General features: G+C 40.9%; 1 long non-coding RNA gene across 2 annotated transcripts in view; it reads left to right on the top strand.

Annotated features, from left to right (window-relative positions):
• The first annotated feature begins 378 nt into the window (after positions 1-378).
• LOC138762804 (uncharacterized) overlaps positions 379-22,485 on the top strand; it is a 311,006-nt gene continuing 288,899 nt past the window's right edge. The window contains exon 1 of one of the 2 annotated variants that reach the window (XR_011357162.1): positions 379-1,052. This is a non-coding gene — a long non-coding RNA (uncharacterized lncRNA). Of the gene's footprint in view, positions 1,053-17,710; positions 17,788-22,485 lie in introns of those variants that run through there. The other variant, XR_011357171.1, reaches the window with a different exon arrangement.

Raw genomic sequence — 22,485 nt, 5'->3', positions numbered from 1 at the left:
GGTCAGAAACCTCCCATTAACTATATTCTGCCTTCAGACTAGACCTTCCAAAAAGAACAATGTACCACATCTCAGCTCAGCTTTGAATCCCATCAATGTCTCCTCCAGACTATGTACAACACCACCCACCTTAGTGTCATTTTCAAAGTTACTAACCCACCATCCACTTCCTCATCCAGGTCATTTCTAAAAATCACAATGAGGAGGGGTCCCAGAAAAGATCCTCTGCCTTCTATGGGCAAGCTGAAGGGCTCAATTCCATGCAGTCGAACTCTGAAATCTATGGCATGCTGGTGATTTCAAAATCACATTTGAATGCTGCCTTTAGGAGGTTGAGGGGATATTGTTGATGTATATAAAATTATAAAGGGTGTTATATATAGAGAATTTAGGTTAAAATGGCTTAAGTTAAAATGTGATGATTAATCATAAAAAGGGAAGCCAGAACGGACAGGGAGCTTACTAGCAGCCAAGGACAAAAGGTTCAGCTGGATATGTTTTTTTAAACATATCTTTCCATGGTCATAGTGAGAGACATGCAGGAGACAAAAGATTGATAAGAAGGGTGAGAAACAGAATTTAGTGTATGTAGAGGTCGCAGCGTACGTAACGAACGTGATAATTAAAAATGCAGTTGTAATTAGAATGCTTTTGCAATACTAACCAATTAAAACAGTATTAATAAGTAGGGGAAGGGCAAACAACAAGGGTATAAAAATCAATGCACTGTATGTATCGGGGCTTAACTGGTGAGAAGCCAGTTGAGTCCAACTCTGCAGACTTGTAAATAAAGCTTGTCGTGTCATCAGTTTTAAAGAGACTCATGTGTGAGAAGTTTTATTTCTGACAAATGGGGGCTCGTCCGGGATCTACACTCCGGCCGTGAGGGGAGGCGAGAAGAGGGACATCGGAGGTGGTGCACCCCGCTGAGTTCAGCGGCTCCTAGTCCCTTGCTCGTCGCTTCGGGCGGCTTGAGCGAGTGGTATCCGGACAAGGTGACACGACAAGACGGAGAGGAGAAATGTGACGGTTCAATCTCCGAGAAGACACCGGTAAGTGACGACTTACGATTGTGGTGTGGGGATTGGGTAACAGGTGTAACGGGATACACCTGTTAGGATAAAAAAACCTAACGTAATAGATCAGGTATAGAGCTTTTGTCGTGGCGTGAGGACCCTGTCGTGGGACTCTAGGATAGACCCCAGGGAAACCTCGGCGGTAACCGAAGAAGGGACAGCACCTCCGACGAAGTGCCGAGAAGAGAGGGGTCGACCCCAGGGAAACCTCAGCGGTAACCGAAGGAGGGACAGTACCTCCGACGAGGCGTCTGAGAAGAAGGGAGTAGGGTCCAGAATGAGAGGGTCCTCAGCAACGATAAACGGATCTAGGTGGGAAAATGGGAGGATCAAAATCTAAGGGCTCGTCTGAAAATTCAGGACAATTCCTGGGAGTTCCCCTTGACAGCCCTTTGGGGAGAATGTTTGAAAATTGGGATAGTAAAAGATATCGAGACAAAAACAAGAAAAAGATGGTTCAATATTGTCTCCTTTGGTCGAAACAACCTATTAAAGGTTCCTCGGTCTGGTGGCCGAAATTTGGATCTGATGAGGATTGGGTTAGACAAGCATTAAACATATATGTAAATTCGAGACCAAAGGTGAATCAAGAAGAGTCAGCGTATGCATTTTGTTGGGTTCCCTGGCCAGGATCCTTAACAAAATGTTTTAAATTGAGGGTAGCGGGAGAAAAGAAGTGGGAACCTCTGGACAACCTTCCCCCTCCTTATATTCCCCCGGTGCCTACTGCGCCCGAGGAAAGCTCATTACCGGAGGGGAAAGGTGATGAATCTGATTGCCCCGAAAGGGGCCGGGAAAAAAAGAATGAATTAAGGGAGTCGGACCCTAAACTTCCACCGGTAAACCGACCCTGGACAAGATCCCAGACTGGTCCAGGACCATCAAAGTTTTCAATAAGCCTAAATCCCCTGAGGGAAGTTCCTATGGGAGGACCGGGAGGGGGAACGGGATATTTGAATGTTCCCCTAACTAGTACAGAGGTGCGGGGATTTAAGAAAGAAATGAAAAAGTTATTGGAAGATCCTATAGGACTGGCCGAACAGCTCGACCAATTCCTGGGACCAAACACATATACGTGGGAAGAGATGCAGGCAATAATGGGAACATTATTCTCACCCCAGGAGAGGCAGATGATTCGACGGGCTGCCCTCCTCATGTGGGAATATGAACAACCTGGGGACCCCAGACCCCATGAACAAAAATATCCCTTAAATGAACCCAGGTGGGACAAACGAACACCCGAGGGATTGGCAAGTATGAGACAATATAGAGAGTGGACAATTAAAGGGATACGGGAGGCTGTGCCAAAGGGTCACAATTTCACCAAGGCATTTGGGAACCACCAGGGGAAAGACGAGTCCCCTACTGATTTTTTGGAGAGGGTGAGAAAGAATGTCCAACAGTATGCGGGCGTGGACCCTAGTACACCAATGGGTGAACAGCTTATTCGAATTGAATTTGTTTCCAAATCATGGCAGGACATTAGAAAGAAACTAGAAAAGGAGGAGGACTGGAGCGAAAAACCCCTAAGCGACCTGTTAAAAAAGGCGCAAAAAGTATATGTGCAGAGAGAAGAAGAAGATCAAAAGAGGGCGACAAAGGTTATGGTACAGACTATCCGACAGATGAATGCCGAATCCAGAGGGGAAAGAAAACAAAACCTTCCTCTAAACAATCCAAGATATCCAAGAGAGGGAAGACCCCGGAGGTTCGTTAAGTGCTATTACTGCAATGAGGAAGGACACTTTAAGAGGGAATGCCCCCGATACAAGAGGGAATTGCGTGCCCTCGAACTTATGGAAGAAGATTAGGGGGGTCAGGGGTTCCAAATGTTAGGGACCAAGTATAAGAGGGAACCCCTGGTAAAACTAAAAATTGGTCCCAAGGGAGAAGAGGTGGTGTTTATGGTGGACACAGGAGCGGAACGAAGTAGTGTAATAACTGTGCCAATCGGGACTGAACCTGTAAAAAGTAATTTGAAAATTTCTGGGATAGAAGGGGCTCCCAGAATGGTATCAATAATTCCCCAAGTAACAGTGAAACTGGAAGAAAGAGAAGGGGTACAAGACCTCTTGTTGTTACCGTCGGCTGGATTTAACCTCCTAGGAAGGGACTTACAGGCTCTCCTATGTTTGGGTGCTCTCCCTGTGGACGGAGAAGTGCGAGTCCACCTCTGTGCTCTAAAGGAAGAGGATAAACGGCAGATTGACGAGAGAGTCTGGTATAAGGAGGGAAATCGAGGAGGTCTGGACATCCCACCTTTACATGCCACATTAATACCAGGTCATCAGCCGGTAAGGAAACGTCAGTATCCTATTTCTTTGGAAGGGAGAAAAGGGCTACAGCCGGTAATTGAGACTCTAATATGAGACGGACTATTAGAAGAATGCATGTCACCTTATAACACCCCTATACTCCCAGTGAAAAAGTCAGATGGATCCTATCGCCTAGTTCAGGATCTAAGAAGTTTGAATGCTATTGTTCAGACCCGCCACCCAGTGGTGCCTAATCCCTATACTATTATGAGTCGGATTCCCCCAGACCATGAGTGGTTTAGTGTTATCGACTTGAAGGATGCCTTCTGGACGTGTCCATTAGAAGAGGAAAGTAGAGATATGTTCGCGTTTGAATGGGAAAATCCATGGACAGGTAGACGGAGACAGCTTTGGTGGACTGTATTGCCCCAAGGGTTCACTGAATCTCCGAACCTGTTTGGACAAATGCTAGAACAAATCCTGGCGGACTATCCACAATCTGATGATTCCCAACTAATGCAGTATGTGGACGATTTACTATTATCAGGACCCAAGGAACAAGAAATGAGGGGAGATACAATTAGACTCTTGAATTATCTGGGGAAAAAGGGTCTACGGGTGTCCAGGAACAAGTTACAGTTCGTTGAGAGAACTGTGGTATATCTGGGACACCAGATAAGTAAAGGACAGAAACGGATTACCCCTGAACGGATTGCGGGAATCACTAGAATGCCGTTACCCCGTAATAAGAAGGAAATAAGACAATTCCTGGGACTCTTAGGTTACTGTAGGTTATGGATAGAGGACTACTCAGCGTTGGTGAAGTTTATGTATGAAAAGCTGACAAATGAAAATGAATATCCATTGAAATGGACCCAGGAGGAGGAGGGATGGTTTGAGGACTTGAAGCATCGCCTGACACGAGCCCCGGTACTCACTCTGCCCTCTTTAAAACAGCCCTTCCAGCTATTTGTCACTCATAACCAAGGAACAGCAGTGGGGGTTTTAACACAGGAAAAAGGCGGTCAGCGACACCCAGTGGCTTTCCTTTCCAAAATGATGGACCCAGTGTCTCGCGGATGGCCGACGTGTATCCAGGGAGTAGCGGCTGCTGCTCTGTTGGTAGAGGAAGCACGTAAACTTACTTTTGGAGGAAAGATGACTGTGTACACCTCCCATTCTGTGAGTGTTTTATTAACACAAACTGCCCATCGATGGCTGACTGATTCTCGCATATTAAAGTATGAAACCATTTTAATGGTTGGAGAAGATCTACAGTTTGCAAAGATTAATAGCTGCAACCCAGCTCAGTTTTTATACGGCAGTGAAACAGAGAGAGAGGTGGAGCACGACTGTGTCGAGTTGACGGATCTTCAGACCAAGACCCGAGAAGACCTTTGTGATACTCCGCTGGGAGAAGGATATGAATTCTACATTGACGGCTCCGCCAGATGTGTTGACGGAATGAGAAGAAGTGGGTATGCTATAATAGAAGGAAATACTTGGAAAGTAGTAGAATCCACGAGACTACCCGGAAGCTGGTCAGCACAGTCCTGTGAACTATATGCCTTGCAGAGAGCCCTCAGAATACTGGCAAAGAAAATTGGAACGATTTACACTGATTCCAAATACGCATAAGGGGTAGTGCATACCTTTGGTAAGATCTGGAAGGAGCGTGGTCTAATTACATCAAGAGGAAAGGAATTGGCACACGAACAGATGATTACTCTGACTTTAGAAGCCTTGACATTACCCCAGGAAATAGCAGTGGTCTACATACCAGGCCATCAGAGGGGAGATACCCCGACAGCAATTGGAAACAGACTGGCTGATGAAGAAGCCAAAAGGGCAACCATGCAACAAGAAGTCCGTTTGCTGACCTTAATCCCAATAAGACAAGGCATAAAGAAGGCTCCCATTTTCACTGCTAAGGAAGAAAAGGACATGGCTCAGCTGGGCGCAAGCCAGCTGCCTGATGGAACATGGAAGACACCAGATGGAAGAATGGTTCTAAATAAAGAAATAACTCGCAATATTTTAAAACACCTGCATCATCAGAGCCACTGGGGCACCCAAGCCTTATGTGACACAGTGCTTCGAGAATATGTGTGTAAGGGAATCTACACCTTGGCCCAACAGGAGGTGCAGAACTGTCACCTATGCACAAAAATTAATAAAAAGGTGATGAGGACAGGGACCATGGGAGGTCAACCATTAGCCATACGCCCTTTTCAAAGTATCCAGATCGACTTCACAGAGTTACCTCAAGTCCAAAGATGGAAGTATCTGTTGGTGGTAATAGATCACTTTACCCGATGGGTGGAAGCCTTCCCAACAGTAAATGCTACAGCCTCTACAGTAGCTCGCCTCCTCCTAGAGCAGATAATCCCCAGATATGATATAATGGATTCTATAGACTCAGACAGGGGTCCACATTTTTGTTCAAAAATCCAGCAATTGATTTGTAATGCATTACAGTTCTCTTGGAAATTGCATACCCCTTGGCATCCACAAAGCTCAGGGAGGGTTGAACGTATGAATGGAACCCTAAAAATGCAATTGACAAAATTAATGGTGGAAACTAAAATGCCTTGGATAAAGTGTCTGCCCCTGGCTTTATTAAGAATTCGTACTGCCCCACGAAAAGATGTAGGGTTGTCCCCTTATGAAATGATGTTTGGGCTTCCCTTCTGGAGTACAGTTGAGGGGTGTCCCACCTTAGGGGAAGGGGATATATTTGTTAGGAACTATTTACAGGCACTGTCACGCTCTCTTACAAATTTACGAAAGAGAGGACTATTGGCACAAACACCGCCTCTAGACTTTTCTTTACACAAAGTGGAACCACGAGACTGGATTCTCATCAAGACCTGGAAAACTGAAAAACTCCAGCCTCAGTGGGAAGGTCCATACCAAGTTCTCTTAACTACAGAGGCTGCAGCACGAACAAGAGAGAAGGGGTGGACGCACGCATCCAGATTTAAGGGACCTGTAGAGGCGCCTCAGGACCCTGATACGAACTCAGATTGGACTTGTATTCCTGGAGAAAAACCTCTTACCTTGCGATTTCGCAGAAAGACTTGATTCACAATGTTATTGTTATGTTCTTTGATTTTTCTTAGTTTGCCTATGTCTTTATCAGGTGTGAAATGTAAGAAATGCAGAGACACAGTGGTCCTGTTTCAGGACCACATTTGGGGAAGAAAGGAGGGTAATTTTATTTCCCATACCTCAGTTCCTGAGAAATGCTGGGCAGAAAATACCACTCAACATCCATATACCCCTTGTGTGGAAAAAGAAGGAAATAATATGGGTCATTATATACAGATTCCTAATACCACTCCTTTCCCTCTTAACGGTTGGAAGGGTGACTCAGGCCCACCATGCCCTGATGGACTCTGGTTTTGCATACACACATTTTAAAGAGAGAAAGGGGTGGATTGTTATATATAGAGAATTTAGGTTAAAATGGCTTAAGTTAAAATGTGATGATTAATCATAAAAAGGGAAGCCAGAACGGACAGGGAGCTTACTAGCAGCCAAGGACAAAAGGTTCAGCTGGATATGTTTTTTTAAACATATCTTTCCATGGTCATAGTGAGAGACATGCAGGAGACAAAAGATTGATAAGAAGGGTGAGAAACAGAATTTAGTGTATGTAGAGTTCGCAGCGTACGTAACGAACGTGATAATTAAAAATGCAGTTGTACTTAGAATGCTTTTGCAATACTAACCAATTAAAACAGTATTAATAAGTAGGGGAAGGGCAAACAACAAGGGTATAAAAATCAATGCACTGTATGTATCGGGGCTTAACTGGTAAGAAGCCAGTTGAGTCCAACTCTGCAGACTTGTAAATAAAGCTTGTCGTGTCATCAGTTTTAAAGAGACTCATGTGTGAGAAGTTTTATTTCTGACAAAGGGTATAGATGGAGTAGACTGCAGCAAATCTTTCTCCATATCAGAAGAGGATGACATCGTATATGGTTGCAGTGGCCACTCTGGCTCCAAACAAAGGTGCAATCACTCACACCACTAAATGTAATGAACACTAAAAGCTGTAGGTCTACCAAGCTAGAGGACCAGATCATGAATGTGCTTTCTTTTTAAAAATGTTTATTGATTTTAATGCAATTCAATAAGGTCATATGGATTGTTACATAAACTAAGACATTCTGTATAACACCATCATAATTTGTAAATTATATCCATAATTCATATTCTAAATAGTATATACCTTTTTAAGAAAAGAACTCTAATAATACAAAAGAAGAAAATAGTAAAGGAGAAAAACTCATACCCCTTACCTAACTGCCATATGTTATCTGATTGGCATTAAAAGAAAAATGAAGGTTAAAAAAATAATTATTATACAAAGAACATGGAAAAGATAAAAATTAGACCAATTTATTTATGTTTGAGTAAAATTATAAAGTAAGATAGTGAGTCATAAATGACCTCCATAACTTCTGGAATCTAGTATCTTGAATTATGAATTGAATAATGAATCTTTTCCATATTGAACAGGACATGATGTCACACAACCACTGATCTCAAGTAGGTGGGGCAGCATTCTTTCATTTAAGTAAAATCACACGCCTCACCAAAAGAAAGCACTTCTCTGAACCAGAGATGAAGAAGAATAATTCCCTCCCATTGTACCGGAGGGCCACCAAAGAATTCAGTGTTCATCTATATAGAAATTTTACGGAAAACCTCTCTTCAGTATTTTTCTAGACTAGGATAAGTCCAGAACATATGAATTAATGATGCTTCTCTGCTCTTACACCTATCACACCAGGGAGTCAAATCGGAATAAAAGAAAGACAATTTAGCCTTAGACAAATGTGTTCTATGTAGCACTTTGAATTGTAATAGACAATGTTGACCACATAACGAAGAGCTATTAACCAACTTAAGAAATGTGTCCCAATTCACACCTGACATAGTCACATTTAAAATGTACAAATGTGCTGTGCGAATATAACAATGAAGGCAATGAGCCCTAACACCAAGCTGGAGTCTGCCGTTGAAACTTGGGGAAGAGGTGGTCAGAAATGATGTGCAACTTGAGGAAGAGGTTGATGGAAATGGTGGGCAAGGAAGCAGAAGTGCACGAAGTGTTTCGGAATTCACGAAAGACTCAAAGTCAATCCCTCCAGACCTGTGCTCCCAATGATCTTTACTTGCAAATGTACAATTTCTGGAAAATAAACTGGATTAGCTGTAGCTGTATCTGATCCAGAAGGGGAATGAAGGGCTGCTGCACTCTGGTAATAACTGGTAATTATTGGAAACTTGGCTCTAGGACTCCATTCAGGGTTCAGCCATCCAACTAGCAATATGTTCATTTAGAAATGATGGTAATGCATTGGGTATTGCAATTTTTGTGGGTGCACCATGATCTGGAGAGGTGCTGTTTGTCAAGTTGTACTTGTACAATCAGTTAATAATGAACTTGAGATAGGTGGAGGACATCAATTGAGAGAAAAGTGAATTGATTCCGAGGAGGACCTTCAACCAGAGCATGCTGAATACATGAGATGCACTGTTGGTGAGAGTAGTTAAAGTTGCATTGCTAAGTAATGTCTAGAAGTTTAATAGTGGGTATAGTGATAAGGGCCAATTGCTGGGTAGTAAGGTAAATACTAAAAGGTGCTTATTAGTTGGCGAGGACAAGATGGACAAAATAGTCTGTTTCCATGCTGTATGATTCTCAAATTTTGAAAGTGGGATTCTGAGCTGTCACAACCAAAGTCTCCGATCTCAATGCAATACTAAGTTTCTGATTCTGCTGCAATGGAAGATGAAATCTGGACTGCCGGATGCTTTATGATGAACTGGTCTGCAAATTGGTCGCCACTTCCAGCCTGAAAAGCATAGGCTTCTGGTTCCATCAGTATGAACAGTGAGAAATGTTGTTGGACTCTCCTATGATCTTTGATATTTCCGAGGCTGGCCTGTCCATGCACCAGCAGCCCCGCTGTGCATATCTATTATCCCTTGTCTATGGGTTGTCCCATCAAAGTGCTTATCTGAGCCCACCAATGTATAAATGCCCCTGAGAAAGTAGTGGCAAAGTTTCTTGAGCCCAGCACAAGTGGGCAGCCACTTGTCACAACCTCCCAACACAAACAAAATCTGTTTACTCTGAATCTCTTTACTTTTCATTCATAAATCCACACAGTAGTGTTCCCAATATCATGTACTAATTTTCTAAATGATCTCTTGGGAGCTATCCTATTGTGAGCCTGGTAAATGTCCAAAATACTACATCTGCAAGTTTATCCTGATCTATTCTGTTAGTTACAAACCTTAAAAAAAAACCTCAAACAGATTTGTCATCTTTCTTGAATCTGCCCAATCATCTTATTACTCTTCCTTTAACCATTCATTTAATAATAGATTCCAGTAGCTTCCTGATTTTTTTTAAAATTTAGGCATACAGCACATTAACAGGCCATTTCAGCCCATGAACCCATGCCACCCAATTTCCACCCCATTAACCCAGCCCAGTACGTTTTGAACAGTGGGAGGAGATCAGAACCACCCCCAGAGAAAACCCACACAGACATGGGGTAAATGTACAAACTCCTTACAGATAGCGCGGGACTCAAACTCTGGTCGGGTCCCAATTCCTGGTGCTATAAAGATGTGGCTCTAATTGCTACATCCACTGTGCCACCAACAAAATGTGTTAATTTGATCCAAGAGGAAAGGTGAGAACTGTAAGGAGACAGGGAAAAGGTCCAATTAATGTTTTGTTGGTCTGGGCTCTTCCCCCTGCCAATCTCCAGTCTTTATTCTGAAGCTTTCCTGTTCTTTGCTTATACCTTGAAGGGCTCAGGCCCGCAACATTGGTAATACAACTTTATTTGCTATGGATGCTGCAAGACTGGCTGAGTTCCTCCAGGATTTCGGGGCAGTCAAACCCATGAGTTGTATCTTGTTGATAATATATTGGAGCCGTAAAATTGGAGGGACAGAATATTTCAGCTGTGGTTGGAATCACAGTCAAATAGCCTAAATTGCCCTGACTGTGCAAGAGCTTCTTGTTTGTTATGAAAGCTTCACTCATTCAGATAAGCACTGAGTGTTCATCAAGGGCTAGATTAGGTTCTCAGTCCACAGAATGTTTCAGGCAACAATACTATTGCTTCAACACACTAGTTAGTTGCCTGCTCAGTATGATTGCAGGCGGTGGCATGTCTGATAGATAGATATAGATATATATATATATATATATATATATATATATAAATATAAAATATAAATATATATAAATATAAATATATATATATATAAATATATATATAAAAATATATATATATAAATATATATATATATATATATATACATACATATATATATATATATATATATCTATAGATATATATCTATAGATATATATCTATATAAATATATAGATATATTTATATAAATATATATACATAAATTATATATATAAAAATAAATATAAATTTATATAGATATATATCTATATAAATATATAGATATATTATTATAAATATATATTTATATATATATATCTATATCTATATAGATATATATCTATATCTATATCTATATCTATATAGATATATATCTATATATATATCTATATCTATATCTATATATCTATATCTATATCTATATATATATATATCTTTGGCTTGGCTTCGCGGACGAAGATTTATGGAGGGGGTAAAAGTCCACGTCAGCTGCAGGCTCATTTGTGGCTGACAAGTCCGATGCGGGACAGGCTGACACGGTTGCAGCGGCTGCAGGGGAAAATTGGTTGGTTGGGGTTGGGTTTTTCCTCCTTTGCCTTTTGTCAGTGAGGTGGGCTCTGCGATCTTCTTCAAAGGAGGTTGCTGCCCGCCAAACTGTGAGGCGCCAAGATGCACGGTTTGAGGCGATATCAGCCCACTGGCGGTGGTCAATGTGGCAGGCACCAAGAGATTTCTTTAGGCAGTCCTTGTACCTTTTCTTTCGTGCACCTCTGTCACGGTGGCCAGTGGAGAGCTCGCCATATAACACTATCTTGGGAAGGCGATGGTCCTCCATTCTGGAGACGTGACCCACCCAGCGCAGCTGGATCTTCAGCAGCGTGGACTCGATGCTGTCGACCTCTGCCATCTCGAGTACTTCGACGTTAGGGATGAAAGCGCTCCAATGGATGTTGAGGATGGAGCGGGGACAACGCTGGTGGAAGCGTTCTAGGAGCCGTAGGTGATGCCGGTAGAGGACCCATGATTCGGAGACGAACAGGAGTGTGGGTATGACAATGGCTCTGTATACGCTTATCTTTGTGAGGTTTTTCAGTTGGTTGTTTTTCCAGACTCTTTTGTGTAGTTCTCCAAAGGCGCTATTTGCCTTGGCGAGTCTGTTGTCTATCTCATTGTCGATCTTTGCATCTGATGAAATGGTGCAGCCGAGATAGGTAAACTGGTTGACCGTTTTGAGTTTTGTGTGCCCGATGGAGATGTGGGGGGGCTGGTAGTCATGGTGGGGAGCTGGCTGATGGAGGACCTCAGTTTTCTTCAGGCTGACTTCCAGGCCAAACATTTTGGCAGTTTCTGCAAAGCAGGACGTCAAGCGCAGAAGAGCTGGCTCTGAATGGGCAACTAAAGCGGCATCGTCTGCAAAGAGTAGTTCATGGACAAGTTTCTCTTGTGTCTTGGTGTAAAAATAAGAGAAATGTGTATTTGTGTCCAGTGCAGGGTCAACAGCTTTGTCTCTGACAACCAGCCATTGTGTGGTGATTGTAAGATGAAAGGCAAAATTAACTGGCACAAGATGAAGGTTTCATGATCCCACCCTGTGTGCCTGAATTCATTCATCCATGTATGGCTGCAGAGCCATCACTCATTGGTATAATTTCACCTTTATATACCCCTTCTACACAGACAATTAAAACCTGGTGTTTGCCTTTCGAGTGCTTCACCTACCTATGTGAATGCATCAAAGGCAGACTGAGGGGCCTGAACTTACCCAGTTTTAATCTGCCAAGGTAGGTAGTGTCAGATGTGAAGCGGGGCTGTGCTACATGTCCCACCTCTTGCTTAGGAAATCAGTAAAAGGACTCGCCATCCTGGCTTTCCTTTTGTTCTGTGTGAACAAGCAAGCCGGCTTCCAGAGATGGGCTGTGTATATGGCAATAACGTGGCTTTTCAGTGTAAAAAGGGCTACAGGCAGACCCTTCATGTTGAGGTAGATGCAGCCACCCACACCTGCGTCAATGGGAAGCCCACAGTTCTGGTGATAATCAGGCAGTTAATTTCTACCCAAGGAGAAGAAACCCCAGGACTATACAAGACCATGAGGCAAAGGAATTGGAGAGTACCATCACTCTGAGAAGCAGGTAGAGTACCACATACATGACTCGTGCAGTTGTTCCTGCAGCACATGTCACAGTCCTGTTCAGTGTTGCTTGAAGGAAGATTTACATCACTCATGTACACGAGAGAGAATTGATCTGTGGAAAGGCCTTCCTACTGAAGCCACTTTTCCCCTTACTCCTTTTCCCCTTTTGGCAGGTTTTCCTGGTCTATGAAACTCCTTCACACCCCGCATGGAACTAATCATGATACCAACCAAACTGGTCTGTAACCTACCTGGTCACATTTCTGTTTAAATGCTGCTATCATATCTGATTCCAGAATCTCCCACGGTAGCACATTTCTAGGACTCCTATCACTCTATGCTTTAAAAATACTTGCCTTGCAAACTTTCCCCCTCTCATTTTCAACCTATGCACTCTAGTTTTTGACATCTTCACCCTGGGAAAACCACTCTGACCATCTCTTATTTTTGTCTCTCATAATTTGATATACTTCTATGAGGTTACCCCTCAGCCTCTGATGCTCAGAGAAAACATTCCAAGTTTGTCCAACCTCTCCCTGCATTAGGCAATGTCCTGGTGAATCTCTTCTGCACCCTCTCCAGGGATAAGCTATAAATATAATTATTTGGCCAATGAATGGGAACAATTAGAGAATAAGAACATGGACAAAAGAACAAAGATTGTGAAATGCAGAACAGAATGTCGTGTCTGGCACCAAACACTCTGATGGAGGAACTCAAGTAGTGGGTCAAGTTGCATCAGTGGGAGAAAGAGAGTGGTCGATTTTTCAAGCCAAACTCTTCATCAGGACTGAGGAAACTGTTCAGGAGCAGGGACCTTTCCCTCATCCCTCCCTCCCCAGAGACTTTGCACTGTTCCTGTACACTTTCCTCAGTCCTGTTAGAGTTTCAGCTTTTCTCCCACTGATGCTACTTAACCTATTGGATTCCTCCAGCAAGACAGTGTTTGGATTCAGATTCCAGCATTTGCAGTCTCCTGGCTGTCAGGTTGGGCATGAACTTCACTTTAAGGGAATAAAAAAGAAAAAAAGGGGAAAAAAGAAAGCTGAGCCAATATAGACCACTGATGCCGACAAAAAAAAACCATTACCTGAAACTGTAGAATTCAATATTGAATCCAGATGCTGCAACTACCTCTGGTTAGCCCAATGCCAGACAGGACCACAGTGTGAACACTAATTGCAGTGCACCAAAATGGTCTAAAAATGTTAGGACCCCTGTGTTAAATGTTTGGATGGGAATGGAAAAGTGAATTGGGAGTCATGAACAGAATGCTGAAAGCGGTGAGGAGAAAAGATGTGTCTGATGTCATAATTTCAATGAAAGGGATGGAAATTTCTCTTTGGTGTCAAATTTTCTTGATACCATTAGTGTGGTTTTATGAGATTTTTCTAAATTTAAATGAACCATTGGAACTGTGCCTATTTGAATATTCAGGAAATATTCAACTCCTGGAGAGAAGGAGCTTTCAAATATTCTTGAATTAAAGCTCTTATTCTAGAAAGATAAATAAGATAAAACTGCAGATGACTTTGAGTGAATAGACTTCTAACTTTTTCAATAATGCTGTTAGTGTTAGAATGGTTTTGCATTTAGATTAAGATTCATTGTTAATGAATATCCAATAAAACTTTGCAAATGTATTTTTTTTCTTAAATGCAACTCTCCCAGATTTTAGTTCCATAAATTTTATGACTGAACAATGTTGACAATGGCAAGTGTTACAGGTTATATTATTATGGTTATGGATAAATTTGTCTTTAAAAGAGAGAGATTATGGGGGTTTAGTGTAGGTCATTTCACAAACAGAGCAACACTTCACAAAAGACATCTCATTTAAAATGCAAGAGCTTTGCTGAAGCTAGATGTTGGCTTTGCATAAACAATGAAGATTGCTGATCTGTTGTGTATGGCCAATAAAGTCCAGGCTCAAAAGTACTGATAAGATCTTTCAAGGATTGGGTTTGGAGCCTTGGGAGAAATTGGTTTTTACAACCAGAGAGAGGAAAGAAAAATCAGGATTTCTCTTAGAGGGAGAAAGAAGTCAGTTCTGCAGTAGCTTTTGAGGCTGCAAAATGACAAGCTGGCAGGCTTGATGAAATATCCCATTGTGAAGACAGGTTGTGAGTTCTGTGTTCAGCTTGTTGATAACCCTTGTAGTCTTTACAAGAGAAAATGACTGGCTCAAGTGTTTCTCTTGAAATAAGGGAAACGAGGAACTCTGTGGTGACCTGGAAGAAGAGGTTATCAATTGGAAAACCCATGATGGGGCAAGTTTATTTGGCAAGACACTGAAGTGACTGATTGGAGGAAATTGGTTTGTGTGTGTCCAATGAGCAACAAATATCTCTGAAACCAACAAGAACCTTCATGAGCGGTAACCATTTAACTTTAAGCAACAGAACCTGGTTAAGAATCATAAATGTTAAATTGTGAGCACAGTATAAGAATTGCCTGATACTGGTGAACTTGGAGAAGTGAGAAGTGAATGATTGGTCTGTGAAACAAAACTTATCTGAACTTATACACATTACATACATGTGCTTAGAATTAGAAGGGGGTTAAGTCAATAGTAATAAGTTTAAGATCCTGTTATTAGGTTTAAAGCAAATTTAAACTATTTTTGTTTAAATAACCATCGTCTTGGTGAATTGGGTTTTGGGGTCCTCATTAGATTTGTCATGATAATACTCCTGTAGTTGGAAAATGTGTAAATGTCTGTTAAGAACAGCAGGGGGCAGCCTAACCTAGTGGAGCCCTGTTACGTGAGCGACTAGAACAGACAAATTCAATGTGACTGAGAATTTTAAAGGAAATGCAGGACAAGATTTACAATTGCATATATCTCATTCATTTTGAATTGATCACAGACAAAAATAATGTTTTCATCTAGTCTTAATAGTTTCTGTTGTTTCAGTTGAAAGATTTATGTTATTGCAGAGCCAGTATCATTTATGATACACTAAATAAGAGCAATCTGCCAGAATAGTGTACAGCTGAGTTGTTTGATGTACCAAATTTTAAATTTAGACATATAGCATGGTTACAGGCCATTTCAGCCCACAAGTCCATGCCTGGCAAATTTACATCCCATTAACCTACACCCCCAGTACATTTTGAAGGCTGGGAGGAAACTGGATCCTCCGGAGAAAACCCATGCAAACCTGGGGAGAACGTACAGACTCTTTACAGGTGCAGGATTTGAACCCAGGTTCGGTCCAAATCGCTGGAGTTGTAAAGGCATTGTGCTAACCGTTACATCAACTGTGTAAATGTCAAATACAAATACTCTTTTTTGCTGCCAATAAGAATGGAGAACTTTTTTTAAATTCCTAAGCACATGCAATAATGTGCTTTAGTGTGTGTAACGATGGCAAAATCTCTTTGGGCATTTATTTTTAAAATATTTTTATTGAGTTGAACATATTGATCCTACATACAAAGTCTACTAATGTAGCAAAAAAAAGTCATATCATGTACATCACAAATTAATATAAATGTAATTCAAATCCATGCATAATTGTTGATCAAACATTATTTCTTAAAAAAAAATTCTAGATAGAAACCAAATGAGTTACAATATAGGAAACCTTGGTCATAGCACAAAGTACTATTTGTCTAATTATGTAGGACAACCATAATTAAACCCATATAAACTGATTAATCTTAAAAAAAGGAATAAAAACAAACAAAACTAAAACTAATCTACCGGCTCCCTCTAATCAACTTGTATATTTAAAAAAGTAAAGATATGGATCAAACAGCAACATTCACAAACCAGACAGAGAATCACTGGAACATGCAAACTTCTTAAATCTACCAATCATGTTAGTATTCTATGGCTGGCCCCCACATCTTTCAAATTGAAACTTTCTATCTTTAATGTGGTATCTAATTTTCTCCAAGCTTAAAAATGGCACGAGTGGGTGAAGATTCAGCTTTCCATTTCATTAAAATTACTCATCTGGCTATCAACATGCTTTTAACATCCTCCTTTCTTCCTCTTGCTAGAAATCCATGCACAAAGTTATTCACCACATATTCTTATAATGAGTGAGTGAAAGAGAGAGACCTGTGAAGTGACTCACTAAAACATTAAGAATAGAATGATTGGAGGAGAAGTTGGAGACATGTGTGATCCTCCATCCTAAAGGAGGATGGAAGATCAGTAGCCATGCTTTGATTCTGCTGCCAGCAGTATTTATTGACCCATAAATGGCAGTTGAAGAGGGGTGCAATGGATCACTGTTTCTGCCACCATTTGTGTGCCAGTAGGAATGGGGCAGGTTCCTCTCATTTCCGCCTCTTCATTCATCATCTACTTCTGCACATTCAGTTATTCCCATGTTATTTCCAACCTTCCACCCGTGATTTATACTTCCCACCATCTCTGCCGTCCCTACCCCAATCATCTTCAGCACTCTGGCTACCACTGACCACTTGCACTGGACAACAAAGATCTTTCTTCCTGAACACTTTTTGATTTATTTTATGTATTTTGGGCCGCTGATCACGAAAATCACTTTAGCATTTTCATATCACTTATTGTTATTTTTACATATAACTGATATTTGTGATCTCCTGTCATATTTTAAGGCTATTTCAAGCCTTCAAATCCATGAAATGCAGCATGTCACTGATCATTCATTTTTTGCATCAGCACCTGGGCTTCTTCCCTGCTGATCTTACATGGTGAAAAGTTTCACCAGGATATTGCGAAAATGGAAAAGCGGTATCAGGCAACTGGAATCCATCAATGCTGGCTGACTATTGTTTTAAGACATTGACAAATGAAAATCCACAGCAAAACGTTTTTAGGTCAAACGAACTAATGTAAAGTGTCAGCAACATTATGAACTTAAACATGCTAAATTCAATAAAAGTTGATGTTTTTCCAACTTCCTATGTGAAATCTGAAATTATCGTGTTCAATTTTTGTAAGGAAGCTAACCTTTTTTGGTGGGGGGGAATTTATTGTCCCGTGTTATCAATCCTTTCTCCATCCTATCTTTCCAGACCTCGGCAGCACCTTGAGCATCTGGCAGCCAGCCTTTTCCTTAAACTGCCCAGCTGCTGTGCAGAAAACTGAGGTAAAATGAACAGAGATGCTGCCGGTAAATTTGGCAGAATGTACAGACAGTGTTTCTCAGCTGCTTGATTATCATAGAGACTCCTCCTCTCCCATAGATATCAGAACTAATAAAAGTCGGCTGTCTCAATCTGGGCCTATTAAATCAATGTAGGCCCAGTGTTATGAGCAGAGCAGGAGATTCATGTCCTGAAACTCAGTCTCACACCATAACTCCTGCAGGAGTTTCTCAAAATGTGAAGGAATTGACACAAACAGCTGTTTTCTGGTGTCTCCATTGGTCTGTAAACTAATTTATGGCAGGAGAATGAGACAAGACTGCACAATTTCAGAGCTGGTTTCTTCAGACAGATATTCTAATGGGAGGGAGAGAAGGCAGCTGATTTTAACGTTAGTCCCAGTGCTCAGTCACCAGACAGGGAGGAGGTCAGAGAGAAGATCCTTCTGCTGCCCTGGAACAGACTGAAAGGGATAATGCAAAGGCAGTGAGTCAACTAGTTCCACCCAGGGAGGTAGCCTGGCCTAATCAGAGGAAATGTGTTTAGCTTAAGCCCAGAGCTGGTCGGAAGTCTGACCGGAGGCTACCCAAAAGTATGAAAATGACAGGAAGAGACCCATTGATCCATGTCTGAGACTATGATAATGAGTTTCTTGTCGTGTACGTTGTGTATTCTTGCTGCAGCTGAACAGGTACTTTGTAAAAGAAAATTACCAAAAAACTTAAGACAACAAAAATAGTATATTCAGATGAATTAAAAGACACAATGCATCTGACAAAAGGTTCATAAATATTTATCATTACTTACATGCAAAAAAAGTGACAGCAATGGTGCAGAGTCTTTTGTGATGTCTGAGTAGTCCATGATTAGTGCGACAGGGGGAGGCCTATTAGCTGTTGAAAAGAAACCATTCTTGAACCTGGAGGTGATGGGCTTCAGGCTTCTGTACCTTCTTCCCAAAGGGTAGCAGTGAGAAGTGGTTGCGACCAGGGTGTTGGGGGTCACTTGTGATGTTGGCTGCCTTCTTGAGGCAGCGCCTCACATAGATGTGTTTGGTGGATGGAAGGTGATGGACCTGGATATGCTTGTTACCCTCTGCAGCCTTCTGCATTCCTGAGCAGTTGAATTCTCAAGCCAGGTCATGGTGCAACCTGTCAGTAAGCTTTCCCATGATGCACCTTGAGAAGTTTGATCGAGTATTCGATGGCATGCCAAATCTCCTCAGTCTGAAAGTAGAGACATTGTTGTACCTATTTCACAGCTGTCTCGATGCACTGGTTCCAGGAGAGGTCTTCTGTAGGTTAACCCTCTCTCAGTGCTGTTCAGCGGAGGCAGGTCCATGGCCCTTCCTAAAATAATCAGCTCCTTGGTCTTGGTGGTGAGCAAGATTGTTGTTCTCGCACCATCCAAACAAATTTGTGATCTCCATCCTGTATTCTGACTCGTGTACATTATCAATTCTGTGCACGAGGTACAAAATCAGATAACTGGGAGAACTATAGAAAACTGCTTGCAATACACAAATATGCTGGAGAAACTCAGCAGGCCATTCAGCATCCAGAGGAAGTAAAGGATAACAACCGTTTTGTGGCTGAGCCCTTTGTCAAGGTATGAGCAAAATAAAAACAGGGAGGGGAATATAAGGGTGGGGGAGGAGAGAGGAGGGAGGTAGGGGCAGGGGAAGGAACACAGGCTAACAGCTCATAGGTGGATCCAGGTAGGTGGGTAAAGCTGAGAAATGATAGGGGACTGAATCTGGCAGAGCAGTTGAGTTGGCAGTGAAAAACAGTAGTGGGCTGAGCACACAGTCCTGAGGTGCACCAATGCTCAGCACGATGGGACTTGAGGATTTGGTACTAACCAGAGAGACTGGGCTTTTGGTTACAAAGTTCATAATTCAGGTGCAGAAAGGGGTTTTGAGTCCTGGCAAGGATTTCTGATTGTGTTGAATGCTGAGTTGAAGCCAATGAATTACAGCCTGCTGTATGAAGCATCGTTCTCTAGGTGAATCAGGTCAGAGTTGAGAGTCAAGGCCTGTAACATTAACTGTAGACCAGTTTGGCCAGTAGGCAAACTGGAACAAGTTCAATGTTGCTGGAAGGTCTGATTTGATCCATTTCATTACCAGTTGCACAAAACACTCCATGAATGTAGATGTCTATGCCACGGGGTGTGGGGGGGGGGGGGGGGAGTTTATTTAATCCTGTTACTGTCACTTTCTTGGGCACCAGGATGTTGGTAGCTCCCTTGAATCCTGCAGGAACAGTTATCTAGTGTATTGAGATGTTGTAGAGGTCTGTTAGGATCTCCATCAGCTGGGCTGTGCAGTCCTTCAGCACCTGAACAGATATATAATCTGGTCCAGCTGCTTTGTGTGTGTTCACCCTGGATAAGATCCCCCTTATTTCAGCCATGGCTATATAAGGAGCCTCTTTTTTCTTTTAGGGGGAGATGAGACTTCCTTTGGTGTTGCATTGTTTTTAATTTTTTTTTCATTTATACATACAGCTTGGTAACAGGCCATTTCAGCCCACAAATCAGTGGTATCCAATTTACATCCAATTAACCACACCCTGGTACAATTTGAATGGTGGGAAAAAAACTGGAGCTGCTGGGGTAAACCCATTCAGATGTGGGGAGAACATATAAACTCCTTCCAGACAGCACAGGATTCAAACCCAGGTCCGGATCGCTGGTGCTGTAAAGGCGTTGCGCTGACCATTACGCTAATCTTGCGATCCTAATCATCCAACCATGTGAGGAATGTATTCAACCTGTCAATTTGAAGATTATTTATCATCCAATTGCACAAATATAACCCAACGAATCAGCTTTAGCGTTCTCTGGTCCTCAGTGTAAAACATGCAAACACACAACCAGACAAGCTATATAATATATATATATATATATATATATATATATACACACAGGATAAATATACAGAAATAAAAGTAAATAAATATTTTTTAATAAAAAGTAGAATCTTGGATGGTTAGTGTGAGCAGGAAGGAAGATATCATTGTTAGTGACCAGCAGGGTTGACTTATAGTCAGTTGTGGGTTGAATGTCTGCCACAAGCGCCTCACTTTGCAGATGTAACACTGCTATCTGTGGATTCTCTGTGCATACTCCTGCTTTGCTTTCCTTTTTTTAAACTTTATTTATTCGTTCAAAAAACCAATAATATATGATGCATACAGCAATTAAACATGAACATTTTACATTAAAAAAAAAGAAGCCCCCCCCACCTTCAGCCAACTCTCTTAAGGAGAGCCATAAAAAAAAGAATATTTTTTTAAAGTTAAATATACATATTAAAATCTAATCAATACAAATTGAAATGTAAATGTTCCAAGTATAACAGCCACTTAATAAAAAAAATTATAATTATCATGTGAAACATACATAATTTTTCCCATTATTAAATAATATTTCATCTCGTTATGACATCTATTAATATCAATCATATTTGTATCTTTCCACGTATTAGCAATACATTTTTTCGCTACGGATAAAGCTAAATATACAAAAGCAAGTTGAAATTTATCTAATCCCAAACCTTTCAGAGGTTGCAAACTACCCAATAAAAATACTGTTGGATCTAAGACTATTTTAATCTTATACTGATATTCTAAAAATGATTGAATTTTCATCCAAAAAGATTGTATATTGACCAAACAGCATGAAAAAAATTCCAACCGTATTACCACATCTAAAACATAAATCTGATTCATTAAAACCATTTTTTAATTTTTCAGGTGTCAAATATAATTGATGTAAAAAAATCATTGCATAATGTGCATTTATCAATCTAGTTACACTGTCATAACAGATATTGCATCAATCATCTTCAGAAAAAATAAAACCAATATCTGCTTCCCATTTAATTTTAGATCTATCCCAACCCTTTTTATCCATACCATCCTGTAATATTTGATATATAAATGAAATATAACCCTTCTCTAGTTCCTTCATAAGAGAAGTCTCAAATTTAGTCATTTTAGGTAAAATCATATCTCTACCAAACATACATTTTACCAAAGATCAAATTTGATAATAAAGAAATGAAGAATTCTTATCAATACCAAAATCTTCCCTCATCTGATTAAAAGATAATAACTTACCCTCTTTAAAACAATCTCCCAAATTTTTCACACCTTTAAATCTCCAATGCAATAAACTTTGATTATGTATTGAAAAAGAAATAAATAAATGAGTTAGGGGGATTACGTTTACCACATTTTCAAAATTATTATGAGGCAGCCCAACTTAAATTTATTAGCTCATTGATGGATTTGGTACGGCCTCCTAGTTGGGCTAAAATTGAGATGGCAAATATTTCTGAATTTGAAATACATCAATTTTTGTTTAGGTGGAATATGAATTTGTTACAACAATATAATGTGTCTATACTAAAACATTTAATGAAGTTATGGATAAAAAAAATGATAGGTTCTAGGGGTAAATTATTGGCTTTGACTCCATTATATAATAATCAGCTTGTTTCTTTTTCAATATATAATTAAAGTTTATTGCTTTGCCTTCCTGATTGCATGGTGGGAGAGTTCAGCCCTTGCTGATCTGAATGCCATTTTTCACCAGACCTGAATGTAGCGTCATGAGCTCTGAGCAATGCATGAATAAATTGATGAATTAATTGCATTTCAGAATTCTGGATGACGTGTCCAAAACATATTGAT

This window comes from Narcine bancroftii, chromosome 1, assembly GCF_036971445.1.
Source record: "Narcine bancroftii isolate sNarBan1 chromosome 1, sNarBan1.hap1, whole genome shotgun sequence".
In the NCBI taxonomy this organism is placed as follows: Eukaryota; Metazoa; Chordata; class Chondrichthyes; order Torpediniformes; family Narcinidae; genus Narcine; species Narcine bancroftii.
This window is presented reverse-complemented; position numbering and strand designations above follow the sequence as displayed.